Below are 13,772 nucleotides of genomic sequence, written 5' to 3'. Positions count from 1 at the left end.
GATATGAAAAACCTCTCAGGTACCCAGTGCATTTTATTTTATTTTATTTTATTTTAATTTTGTGGTAAAATGTGCTGTTGGGTTAGCAAATACGAGCAGGAACTATTATGTTGGTTTGGCTGTTTTTACCTCCAATAGCATATTGCCCACTACATTGAAACATTTTGTCTTTACACCATTTCTTACATTTGCAGAGAATCCAGATACTATGTATGCTCTGTTCAAATACTAAAGGCTTTTTGTTTGCTTGCTTGCTTCCTTTTTTTTTTTTTTTTTTTTTTTTTTACAAATTTCAGTCTTCTTTACTTCTTTTACTTATTTTCTTTCTGTCTTAAGTTATTATGAGCTAACATGAATGACTCTGTGGTATCTAAGGAGAATAGTGGTTTCATTGGATTTTTAATATATTTTTCTTTCGATTTATATTTTACTTTTATACCATCACTACCTACAAGTGCAGAGTAATTTATTGATTTTAACAACACTTCTATTCTCTCCCACTACCCCCTTAAAAGGGTTTCTATGGTCACAAATGATTATGAATTCATGACCCAGGAGAAGAAGGATAGTAGAGTGATAACACGTAAGACTTGCAAACACAAGCAAGGTTGAACACCACCTTTGAATAAATTATTGTATTTTCCAAGAGCTGAAACAAACAGATCCAACCTGCTAAAGCTTATTTGAATACAGAAGTGGTTATATTTAAAATCTAATTCTTAACATTTATCCTTGACTTCGTGTTCTACATAAAGCTTGGGAAATATGGGCTTTTGCAAGGCATACTCAGCTTCCTGAGGAAGCAGGAAGCAAATCTGCAAGAAAAATATCTCCTGAATGAACTTCATGGAGTTTACTTATTGCCCCAAATATACTCATGCAAATGTAGATACTTAGATATTTAGAAGTGTAGACTTCACCTGATTTTGTGCCCCATCTGGTGCCTTAGTTCTATGTACCTATTTAGATTTCTTAACTTGAGTACTTCATAATCCTTGCCATATTTTTGTCATGATGAAAATTATGGGTGTGTACTATAATTTCACAGTATTTTTTCTTGAACAGCTTTTTTTTTTTTTTTTCTCTTGTATGTACTTGCATCCCCTAACTGAAACATAACAATATAACCCACCTGCTTTCTTGCACCTTTGATTTTGTTTGCATTTGAATATCACAATGATGTGACATTCAATGATGTGAATGTCACAACTGATGAAAAATTCAGAATTACAAGAAATTACAAGAAATGTTGGCTTCTATACTAGCATAGACTTGACATGAAAGATTTTGCTTCCTTGCTTTGAAATCTTACCCCATCCTGGGGGTTCATACAACAGCTTTTACAGGAATACAATAAACTTAACTCAATGCAGGGACTATTCCTTATGAAATAATTGCTCCGAGTCTTAAGAAAGGGCAAGGTAACCTTTTTCATTCTGTTCTTTTCCTTACAGCTTGGTTATCTGAAAATGGATTAAGTACAATTTTCACTCCAGCTCATTTTCCCAAGACTCTAGGTTTCACCCAAAGCCCACAGTGATTGGCCCAGGTGTAAAGATGGGAAAAAAAGACAGTGAAAGACACTAAACTCTTTTTTAGGGATCAAAATACTTAGTAATGATTCAAAATATGTAATCTCTAGTTTCTTCATACGTACTGAGAAGTGATAATGGAAACAGATACCCTTCATACCTTTATACCTTTATAACTGTAAAAATTAATTGCAAGTATAAGAGAACACAATTTATTTTGTATGTGAAAGAAGTGGAAGAACATGTACATGGAGTGGTGACTGAATATGCAGGCTGTAAATGAAGGTACACCAATACTGAGGTCATAGTGACTGCAGTTAGTATAAAACTGACCTAGATACATTGCGACACTTATTTAGTTTAAGTATTAGTACCAATTTGGCTGTGGCAGCATGAAGCACTGCATCGGCTGCAAAACCCAGCCAAGCTGCAGGGTACACAAATCTGTGCTCTGTTCAAGGGCAGAATCCCACTAGTATATAAGACAGATATTTTAGATCAGATTGGGGATCTCTATGCACTTGCTTTTGTGCCTGCCCTACAGACATAATCTAACAGGGATTTTTTTTAAATGAGGATGATGGTGGGTAAAGAGGCTGTCGAGGCTGTGGGAGGCAAGTCTAGAGACATGGTCATGCATGAGACAGAACAATCAGCGTGCAGAGCAGAGGCTGCTCTGTTTTTTTTTCCAAACAGCACATAAAAGAATCCTATGATCTGACAAAAATGTTTTGCTCAGAATAAACTGTGCATATAATCAGAATATTTCCATTTCCACTAGGCTTTTAAAATCTTTTCTTCTTCCCCATACTACTTTTTCATAACCTATTTGTGACAGGATTTGAAGTATTTGCTTTGTGATAATTAGTGCAGTTTTTCAGTTTTCTCCCTCTTTATTCAATGAGGTTGTTTGCTTTGTTTACTCAAGTGCCTGGTACTGACTATGCAGGAGTTGGTAACTCACAGAGATAAATGAGACTATTTACTCCTTGCAGCATGACTGTTCAGTCTTTCTACAGACTTATTTAGGTCTCAGTGTAATGATTACATATTGCATACACTGTTTACCTTCTGCAGAAAATTTATTTTTTCCCTACAACCACTTACCTAAATATTTGCATTTTTTCAATAGAAATTAGAAGATGATCAAGGAGAATATAAAGACATTAAGACAGTTAACTCAAAGCATTTGACATATAACTATATATTTAGCATGTAAAATATTTGATTCTAAGGCCTGAAAAGGTCTGTGAGCATTGAAGCTTGTTATTAAACATCCATTTGAATGATAAGTACTCAAGATAGATTTGACAAAGAATGATAAAACTCTCTTAACCTGCCTGGATATGATAATAAAGTGAAATAAATAAATAAAGGTATCAAAAGGAAAGGTAAGCAACAATACTGATAGGATAGGAAGGATGATCTTTAAGGTCCCTTCCAACCCAAACCATTCTATGATCTATTCATTTGAATCGCTAATTCTTCTGTGCTACGTATAGAAGACAGAAATAACCAGGACTATTATTAATACTTATTTTAATAATCCAACCTGGAACATCTCCATCTGTTAGCATTAAGGTCTTAAGCCATTTTGTTTTTCTATTTTTTCCAGTTCATTAGTCCTAGAAAATAAACTTTTCAACAGTCATCCAGTGATTCCATCTCTTCAGGCTGTTCTTCAGAGGATTATCCTGAAAAAAGAAACTAAAAAAAGAGCTACTAAAACTGTTGGGTTAGCATATTTTTCCACTTATTATATTTACACAGTAACACAGTTACATTAATCTGTTAACTTAGTCTGAACTGTCCATGTGTGTCAGAGTGGTGTTTTTTGCTGTTTTTTAGAGACCTTGAGTATATTCCTTAAATTAATGTTATACTGTTTGGTGATGAACTCTAACACCTTGGATATATTTCCAAAATGATCAGCCCACTCCTCACACTGGGCTCCTATACCCACCACCTTGGGAATGCATATGTCAAGTTAAGGAATTAATGACTCCAGAGGAATTTGAGACTTGAGAGTAACTTTCCTCTTGTAGCCTGCTAGGGCTGAGCATACATTTCCAAATGGCAAACAAAAACAGAGCCAGCTACTAACAGATGCACAAAGAGAGACGAACTGTGTTTCTGCAGGCACCACATGCACACAAACAGCACTCACATAAACATGAACAATACAAATGGCCCATTCATGCTCTTACTTGCAGGCTAATTGGACTTGATGCATGCTAGCAGATGTCACGCTTACATCCATCTCCATGGCAAATGCTGGCATCTTTTACTCAGACATCACACACTTCTGGCACCCAGAACAACAGCAACAAAAAACTACATCCTATATACATAAATATTTGTTCCCAATACATCCCCCTAAACAAACAAACAGAAAACAGAATTCTGTGCCAACCAGATAGTTAGCACACCTTCAGAAGAGGTGTCACACAAGCATGCCAAGGGCACAGTGCCAGTTATGCTAATGTACCCGGTGCTTTGAGGGGCAAAAACCTACACAGACCAATGAATCCAATGGGATAAGGTCTGAGGTCTTGTTTGGACCACTGAACCCAGTACAGAAAGTGTCAAAAATCACAAATTCAGTGTACCAATAAGGTGATTATGCCCAAGCAATGACAACCAGCACATAACAGGAGTGCTTAAAATCACAAACAAGAGCGCAGGACTGCTCCATAAAACACAGACACCTTTAGCCTCATTCTTCACTGACTGTCATGGGCAATTATAAGGAAAAAAACTCAACACTGAAGAACAGAGAAATAAAATTTCAGATTTTATTTACTAAATGGCATGAGTATAGTAAGGAGATAACAATCCCTATTCTGCTGCCCCTCACCACCTCCCGGACGAAGGCTTTCAGTTTCTATTTGACAGAGGAGAACAAGACACTCACTTGAGCCAGTCAAGGCGTCCAATCCTATCTGCCAGACTGGCCTTTACAGGTAGTGGTTTCACCTTTAGCTCAGGCTTCTGCATGGTGCTGGATGCCATTGGAAGTTCTCCCCTGCAAAAGGCTATTGTTTTCACTTTTTACTGCTTTCCAAATTGAGCATGAGATTGAGAGAAGGGATTATACTCCTTTAATCAGCACTGGTTAGACTACTTCTAGATACCGTGTTCAGTTTTGGATCCCCAGCACAAGAAAGGCGTTGATAAAGTGCAACAAGGTATGAGGAGGATCACCGAGCAATGTGGGTGCTGGAGCACTTGCCCCTTAAGGAGGAGCAGAAGGACAGGTGATTAGCATGGAGAGGAGACAGCTACAGGGAAGACTTAATTGCAGCCAGCCTGGTCTGTTGGGGAGCTCATGGAGCACATGGAGCCAGATATAGACAAAAGGCATAAATTGAAACAAAGAGATTCAGGCTCAGTATAAGAAGAAACTTTTTCCCTATAAGGACAGTTAAGCCTAGAGACTTTGTAAAGCCTCCATCCTTGAGGTTTTCAAGATCCAGCCAGATATAGATCTGGTCCAATCCCATACCTGACTTTGCTTTGTGCAGGAGATCAAACTAGAGGCTTCCAAGGATGTCTTCCCACCTTAATTATTCTGTATTTTTATAACATTTATTTCCCACAAAGGTAGTATTTTTATTTTTAAAGATAATTAAAATTAAAAGTACTATGCTGAAGGTTGTCTTATTGCAGTGATACTAATTCAAGAATGTAAATAGTTTGGTGTATCTTTTCAAAAGTTACTGAGATAGCATGCATTTACAAATAAAATTATATGAAATTTTGCTGCTTATACGCAAAGTAAGGAATTTTGTATCAATATCAATTGTAAAATAACATAGCAAGCTTAAATGCAATGCTACCACAGTACAGCATATACATCAGTACCTGTAGTTAGAACATCATTTGCATAATGCATAAATCATACAAATATTTCTCATAATTACTTTAGCCTCTTTCCCCCGTCTCAGTATGATATGAGCAGACTTGATGAAATACAAGCAGATATGCTCTAACAACACACACAAAAACAAAAGCTTCATATGCAAGGAGAGGGTTTCAGCACTTTTGTCAGTGTGCAGCTGAAGCTAAAATGGAAAAGTATAAATTATATATCATCTGTTTTGTCACCACAAGCTGTGTCCTAGTGGCAGTGGAAAACACCATTCACTTTAAGGGGAGAGAAACTGGTATGCCATTCTTTGTACAGATTATCAGTAAATGGAAAAGGTTTAAGGTCTCAGAAAGCAGTTTTACAAGAGGTTGATGTTGGGATATGTGATCTCAGATCATCATCTTCTACAGTGTTACACTGTTCTGGGCCAGCCTCTCTCTTGAGATTTGCTGGACCTAACTCAAAGAAACCCACCACTTGCAGACTAGGAAAGCAGGATTGTGCATTAGAACCTTCATTTATTTCAATTCATTGCTGGTTCATACATATATATATATAATTATTACTATTATTATTTTCATTCTTTCTTTCTTCCATGTCATATACATGTACAGAGGAGCCTCTTGTCAACGAGTCTGTCTTGCTAAGACAGTCTTGGTCAAAAAAATCATGTCTTATCCCTTCTCTGCCTTCTCCTCTGAGGTTAATTATCCATCTCCAAGTATGCTGTTTCCTAGCTCCTCACACCAACGCCACTGAGGTTCACTTGACTGCAGCAGAGTTGAACAAAAGACAAAGTCTACAGTGGACTCTTTTCCCCAAAAAAGTGGACTAGTTTTCCCCAAAATGACAATATGGAAGGAAGATTCAATGGAGATTCTTCATTTCTGTTTTATTGTTTACAGTATTTTTCCTTCTTCTTTTTTTATCATTTTTTTATTCCAGACTATTCCTAAATCTTATACACTTTTTGCTTTCCAAAGTGATTTAGCAAATTCTTATTCTCTTAGAATTAGTAGGGATGGTATATGAACTTCTTACTTGCAGCTTCTGATATCTAAAGCAGCCCTTCACTGCCTATTCATTTCTTAGGTTCTCAATCTCAGTTGAAATATCTATGGAAAACAGTACTTTTTCAAACCTCTCTCAAATTAACTCTATTGTTAGATGCTCACTTTAATTCTATAATTACTTCATTACATTTCCAAAACCATTCTGCATAAACTGCTATGAAAGATGAAAATCAAGGCAAAATTATATCAGAGGAAAAAAAAAAAAAGAGAGAGAGAGAGCTATAGGAAAGAATGAAGCTTTTTTGTTTTGTTTGTTTTGTTTTGTTTTGTTTTGTTTTTCTCTCTAAAATTTAAGGGCATAAGAGTTGCTCTTTGAGAGCCGAGTTTTCTCTTCAGTTCATGTTTATAGTTAATTCATGTTTCATTCCAGAACTTACCAAGTTTAGACAGGTCTGAATGAAGGAGAGATATTAAAAAAAATAATAAATAAAATCATCAATATTTGCATATTCAACAGCTCTAACTGGAAACTGTGAAATACAATTCTATTTGTGGATGAATAGTGTTTCTTTATTTTAAAAACATGTTTTATCTACATTAATGTTCTTTTCCATTTCTACCGTTTTTACATAGTTCCTATAAGGAAACACAGAGCCTTTCTTATATGGTATCTATCAGCAGATTCAGCAGCAGCAGCTGAAATGACAGAATAATCACACACTTGAAAATATTTCATTTCTTCTTGCCTAGCTTATTGGAATCATCTACAGGTCGTTAATTGAGACTAAATGTTTGAATGTATCCAAAGATGATCCACTTTTAGATGATAATATTTTTTTCAATACAAATCAGATAATCGTCTTTTTTACATTATAGAAACCAGACATTTTCCCAGTCATCCTTTTCAAATTATGCTACTGTCCGACATCATACCACTAGCTGGAAAGATAATATTAAGTTGTTCAAAATAAGTTTGATGTAACAGCATTTATCACTTTACTCTTTTAAGAGACTATTTAAGGGAGTTGCACATGCAAAAGATTTGCATGAATACCAGGTCTACTAAAATGCTAACCTAAAATCCAAATGTCATGTTTTAATTTTAAAGTCTTCTGAAGTAAACTGTTCCACAACCTAGAGGAGAAAATCCCATAGAAGATTTTAGAGTTGTCAAAGTAGAAAATCATAGCAAGCTAGAAATACTCTACATATAGAGAAAGACAGCTGCAGCCTCTACCTCATCCAGCCTCAACACTTCCTGTACAGAGAGTGAAATTCCCATAAAACTCATCTCTCCTGCTAAACCAATCACCTTTCTTTGCAAAGATTTGTATTCGGGATTCATAGAAGACAGTGGATATCACATGTTAGACTGAAAAAAAAAAAAATCCTGTAGTTAAATTGCATAATCTCCATTATTTCTGTCACTAACAGCAATCTTGCTCACATGACTTCAAAACTCATAATAGTAACAACTACCTGAATTAAAATGCGTGTCATACAAATAGCTTCCAAAATACATGGCTGCAATATTTCTGCTATACCACAGAAAAAATGGGTGATAAAGCATTTTGTCATCTCCTTTTTTGGAAGAAGAAAAAGCTAAGATAGCACTGATGTCCTACACTTTCATAAGTAGTGAAGTGTTTTTAATTTCTATAGTGCCACAGTTATAGTTTCTATAATGTCTATGCTGACAGTTTAATTTCTTCTCAAAATGTTAAGAAATTCCATTATCTTGTTGCCATTCTTCTGCAATTATAACTGCAAAATTAAATGCAAGAAATGTAATCTAACTTCCCCATAAATGACTGAATATTATTGTATGAAATTTCAAAAGACACGTAATTATTTTTTTTAAGCATTTGTTAAACATCAGTGAATGAATCACATTGCCACCACTTCTTCAGTTGTGTGATGCTGTTAAACACTACCTGAGTTGTGCTATTAGAGAAACATACTTGTGAGGGCAATCTTAATTTCAGCCTCGACTGAGTACAGAACTGATTCACTGCATGAAATGAAGTCTGCTTTGAAAACAAATACCAGGGTCATCAGAGCTGAAGTGGCTGCACAAGCACTCCAGTCTGGGATCTCCAGTAGTGTGAATTCTAAGTTTGTTTGTTTGTTTGTTTGTTTGTTTGTTGTTTTTTTTTTTTTTTTTGGGGGGGGGGGTAGGGACTCACAGCTCCTCCAGAAAGCAACAGTGGCTTTTGAATGTTTAACTGCATGTGTTTTGCCCCAAAGAACACAGTGGCCTGCATGGATGAACAAGGTGCTCCTGGACAAACTCAAACACAAAAACAAAGCGTACAGAGGGTGGAAGAAAGTACAAGTATCCTGGAAGGAATACAGAGAAATTATCCAAGCAGCCATGGACTGAGTTAGGAAAGACCTACTAGAATTAGATCTGGCCAGGGATGTCAAAGGCAACATGAAAAACTTCTGTGAGTATATATCAGTGATAAAAGGAACACTGGGCAAAATGTGAGCCTGCTTCTGAAGGAAATGGGAGATCTGGTTACTCTAGATATAGAGACGTCTGAGGTACATAGTAACTTTTCTGCCTCACACATCATTGGCAAGTATTCTAGCCATACTACCCAAATCCCAGAAGGCAAAGGCATGGACTGGGAAAATGAAGAACCGTCCACTGTAGGAGGTCAGGTTTGAGACCATCTAAGGAACATGAAGGTGCATGAGTCCATGGGACCTGATGTAGTGGGTTTACGTGGCAAGGTTTTGGTAGCAGGGAGCCATAGGGGTGGTTTCTGTGAGAAAGATATAGAAGCTGCCCCATGTTTGGGAAGGGCCCCATTGTTTTCCAGAGCTGAGCCAATAAGCGATGTTGTTTGCGCCTCTGTGAGAGCATATTTAAGACAGGGAAAAAAACGCTGCACCAGACAGCAGCCGGGAGAGTCAAGGGAGTGAGAGAACAGCCTTGCAGGTGCCAAGGTCAGTGAAGAAGGAGGGGGAGAGGTGCTCCAGGCGCCGGAGCAGAAGTCCCCTGCAGCCTGTGGTGAGGACCATGGTGAAGCAGGATGTCCCCCTGCAGCCCATGGAGTACCACGGTGGAGCAGGGTTCCACGCTGCAGCCCGTGGAGGAGACCACGGTGGAACAGGTGGCCCTGCACTGATGGAGGCTGCCGCCTGTGGAAGACCCCTGCCGGAGCAGATTCCAGGCCGGATCTGCAGCCCGTGGAGAGGAGACCATGCAGGAGCAGGGGGCCTGGCAGGAGCTGCTGCCCGTGGGGGAGCCAGGTTGGAGCAGTTTTCTCCTGAGGGATGGACCCCGTGGTATGGACCCATACCTGGAGCAGTTCTGGCAGAGCTGCTGCCTGTGGGAAGCCCACGCCGGATCAGTTCAGCAAGGACTGTATCCCGTGGGTGGGACCCCACAGCACAGGGGATGAGAGTGTCCAAGAAGGAGCAGCAGAGAAGAAGTGCTGTAGACTGACCATAACCCCCATTCCCCTGTTCCCCTGCACCACTCGGGGGGAGGAGGTGGAAGAGGGTGGATGGGGGGGGGAAGGTGCTTTTGGTTTCTTTGCTTTGTTTCCTACTTCTCTAGCTTGTTAGTAATAGGCAATAAATCTTACTATCTCCCTATGCCGAGTCTGTTTTGCCCGTTACAATAATTACTGCGTGATTTTCTCATCCTTATCTCGACCTTTGAGCCCTTTTCACATATTTTCTCCCCATTCCTCTTTGAGGAGGGGGAGTGAGAGAGTGGCTGTGGTGGAGCTCAGCTGCCCACTCGAGCGGAACCACGACACCTGATGAGGTGTATCCAAGGGTCCTGAGGGAAGTGGTGATGAAGTTGCTAAGCCACCACCCACCATATTTGAGAAGTTGTGGCAGTGTAGTGAAGTTCCCACTTGGAAGGGGAAGGGGAAAGGGAAGGGGAAGGGGAAGAGGAAAGAAATTTAGAAAGGGAAAAAATGAAGACCTGGGGAACTACAGCCCAGGCAGTCTCACCTCTTCCTGACAAAACAATGGAGAAGATCTTTATGGAAACTTTATTAGGTTACATAGAAAACAAAGAGGTAATTGGTGACAGCCACATGGCTTCACTAATGGTAAATCATGCCTGACAAATTTTGGTGTACTTCTACGGGATTACAGTGTTGGTGGATAAGGGAAGAGCAACTGACATCATCTACATGGACTTGTGCAAAACATTTGATGCTGTCCTGCACAACATGCTTATCTCTAAATTGAAAACCTGGGTTTGACAGATGGACCATTCAGTGGTAAGGAATTGGCTGGATAGTCCTACTCAGATAATTGCAGTCAACAGCTTGATGTCCAGGTGGTGACCACTGACAAGTGGTATTCTTCAGGTGTCAGTATTGGGACTGGTGCTACACGTATTTAACATCTTTGTCAGCAACAGGGACAGTGGGATCAAGTGCACTCTCAGCAAGCTTGTGGATGACACCAAGTTGGTACAGTCAATATGCTGGAGGGAAGGGAGGCCATACAGGGAGATTTTGAAAGGCTTGAGTGCTGGCTCTGTATGAGGTTCATGAGGTTCAACAAGGCCAAATGCAAGGTCCTGCATCTAGGCCAGGGAATTCCTAAGCAAAAATACGGGCTGAGCGGAGAATAGATTGAAAGCAGCCCTGATGAGAAGGACCTGGAGGTGTTGGTTGATGAGAAGCTCAACAGGAACTGTCAATGTGCACTTGCAGTCCAGAAAGCCAACTGTATCATGGACTGTATCAAAAGAAGTGTGGCCAGCCAGGTGAGGGAGGTGATTGTTCCCCTCTGCTTTGCTATCAGGAGACCCCACATGAAGTACTGCATCCAGTTCTGGAGCCCCCAGCAGAATAACAACATGGACCTGTTGGAGCAAGTCCAGAGGAGGGCCATGAGGATGATCAAAGGGCTGGATCACCTCTTCTATGAAGACAGGCTGAGAGAGTTGGAGCTGATCAGCCTGGAGAAGAGAAGGCTCCAGGGAGGCCTTATAGAGGCCTTCCACTACCTAATGGGGCTGGAGAGGGACTTGTTGTCAGGGAATGTAGTGATAGGACAAGGAGCAATGTTTTTAAGCTAAAAGAGGGTAGACAGGCTACACACAAGGAAGAAATTATTTACTCTGAGGGTGGTGAGGCACTGTGTCCTGGTTTCAGTTAGGACAGAGTTAATTTTCTTCCTGGTAGCTGGTAGAATGCTATGTTTTGGCTTAGGATGAGAAGAGTGCTGATAACATGCTGATGTTTTAATTGTTGCAGAGCAGTGCCTACATCAAGCCAAGAGCGTTTCAGCTTCTCACTCTGTCCTGCCAATGGGCAGGCTCGGGGTGCAGCAAGAGCTGGGAGGGGACAGACCCAGAGCAGCTGACCCAAACTAGCCAAAGGGGTATTCCATACCATCTGACGTCATGCTAAACAATATATAGGGGTGGCTAGCTGGGGGGAGGGGACTGGACTGCTCAGGGTTAGGCTGGGCATCGGTCAGCGGGTGGTGAGCAATTGCATTATGCATCACTTGTTTTGTACACACTATTATTAGTACTAGTATTATCATCATTATTGTTATTATCGTTATTATTATTTTCCTGTCTTAATAAACTGTCTTTATCTCAACTCACAGGCTTCACTTTCCCATTTCTCTCCCCCATCCCAGAGAGGGAGGGGGGAAGGTGTGCAAATGGCTGTGTGGTGTTTAGCTGCCGACTGGGTTAAACCACAACACACTGGAACAGGTTGCCCAGAAAAGCTGTGGATGCCCCATCCCTGCCCATGGCAGAGGAGTTGGAACTAGCTGGTCTTTAAGGTCCCTTCCAACCCAAACCATCTTTGGTTTTATGATTTTATAACTACTTCTATAATTACAAACTAGGAATAAACTCCCATTCTTGATTTACTGTGCCTTGCTTATCCTCTATGGTTCACTATTCTTTCATGAAAATACCATATAGGCCCATAGCTTTGGCAGCAAATTGCACTTAATTCTGCTAGAATATTTTAAAAATTAGCCTAATTTTCAATATATTTTGGGTGGGACCTCATCTCTTCTGTCTTTTCTAACATACTGTTGAATGCGGTATTACTTGGAGAACTGAGTGTCAAAGAAATAACAAAATATAATATTTATACATTCTCTTCATAACACATCAGTACCCTGGCAGGGATGCTCAGTGCCAAGAAGGGACCAAGTAAACCATATACCTGTCAAGGCATATAGGTTCTTCCAGAGCACACAGAAGAATAAGAACTTTCCTGAAGCCATGACAAGCAAAAATGGTATTCTTCTGTGATGGTAATTCACTTCACAGATCCCATAGACTTCCTCCTAGCTAGGAAAGGAAGTTGGATTTTTCAAGCATGCATTTGTTAAGAGAGAGAGGGGTACCTGAAGACGCTGTTACGCAGTGTCCATTATGTAGTACTGTTACATATTACATAGTATTGTGTAGTGTATCTGTTTTTAGTTTGAACAATAACAGTCTTAAACAAACTACAAAGGTGAATTAACATTAGATCACTACTAGCAAAGGACAAGTTTTAGAGCCAGATGTTTCTCCTTTAAGTGATGCAGACAAAAATAAGGATACATTTTGCTAAACACAGAACAAACAAGCAGACAGCTCTTATGGATTAATATAATATTCAAAGTACAACATTTTAATGCAATTCAAAACATCAAAAAATAAAGGAAGTTAATTGATTTTAAATCTAAGTCATTCTGCTTTTATGTTTGAGTTTTATATCTGAATGTATTATTTTGCCATGCTACAATTTATGGTTTCATAATTACATTTTCCTGGCATCGCTTTGTTTCTTAGGAAGTTTGTCTACTCTTGCACATAAGCAACAAAGCAAATTACCGTCATGAAGTGAAATAGCAATAACTCATAACTTCTAAATGTACAAGATAAGAACAAGAATTTATTTTCCAGTCTTAAGAGTCTTTACCCATTACCACCATAGGTAGGATTTATAATGAAAAAGAAGTGATATATTTTACAATTTTATTCCTTTTACAATGTTCATGAACTATTTAAAGTGATATGAACAGAATAGTGGGTAGAAAGTTCATTATATTGCAATTTTGTTTTCCCATGCTTTTATTACAAATATAGTATTCATAATTGATGTATATAAGTCACAAGATAAAAAATAAAGCAAAGTTAACATTCAAGGAAGTTTTCCTCATTTGTGATGGTTTTGCATTCCTGTTAAAACTTTCAAGTGTTTTTTAATACTTCCTATGGTCAAAATATAGAAAATGCATATTATTTTTGGTAGTTATAAAGACATAGATTATGCCCATGTACTCTTAGACTTCAGCTTCAATGAAAACAATTTTTTCCATTACAGTTAGAAATGAAATAACTGTCTGTGA

Source organism: Aythya marila (genome assembly GCF_965140915.1).
Source record: "Aythya marila genome assembly, chromosome: 1".
NCBI classification, from domain to species: domain Eukaryota; kingdom Metazoa; phylum Chordata; class Aves; order Anseriformes; family Anatidae; genus Aythya; species Aythya marila.
This window is presented reverse-complemented; position numbering follows the sequence as displayed.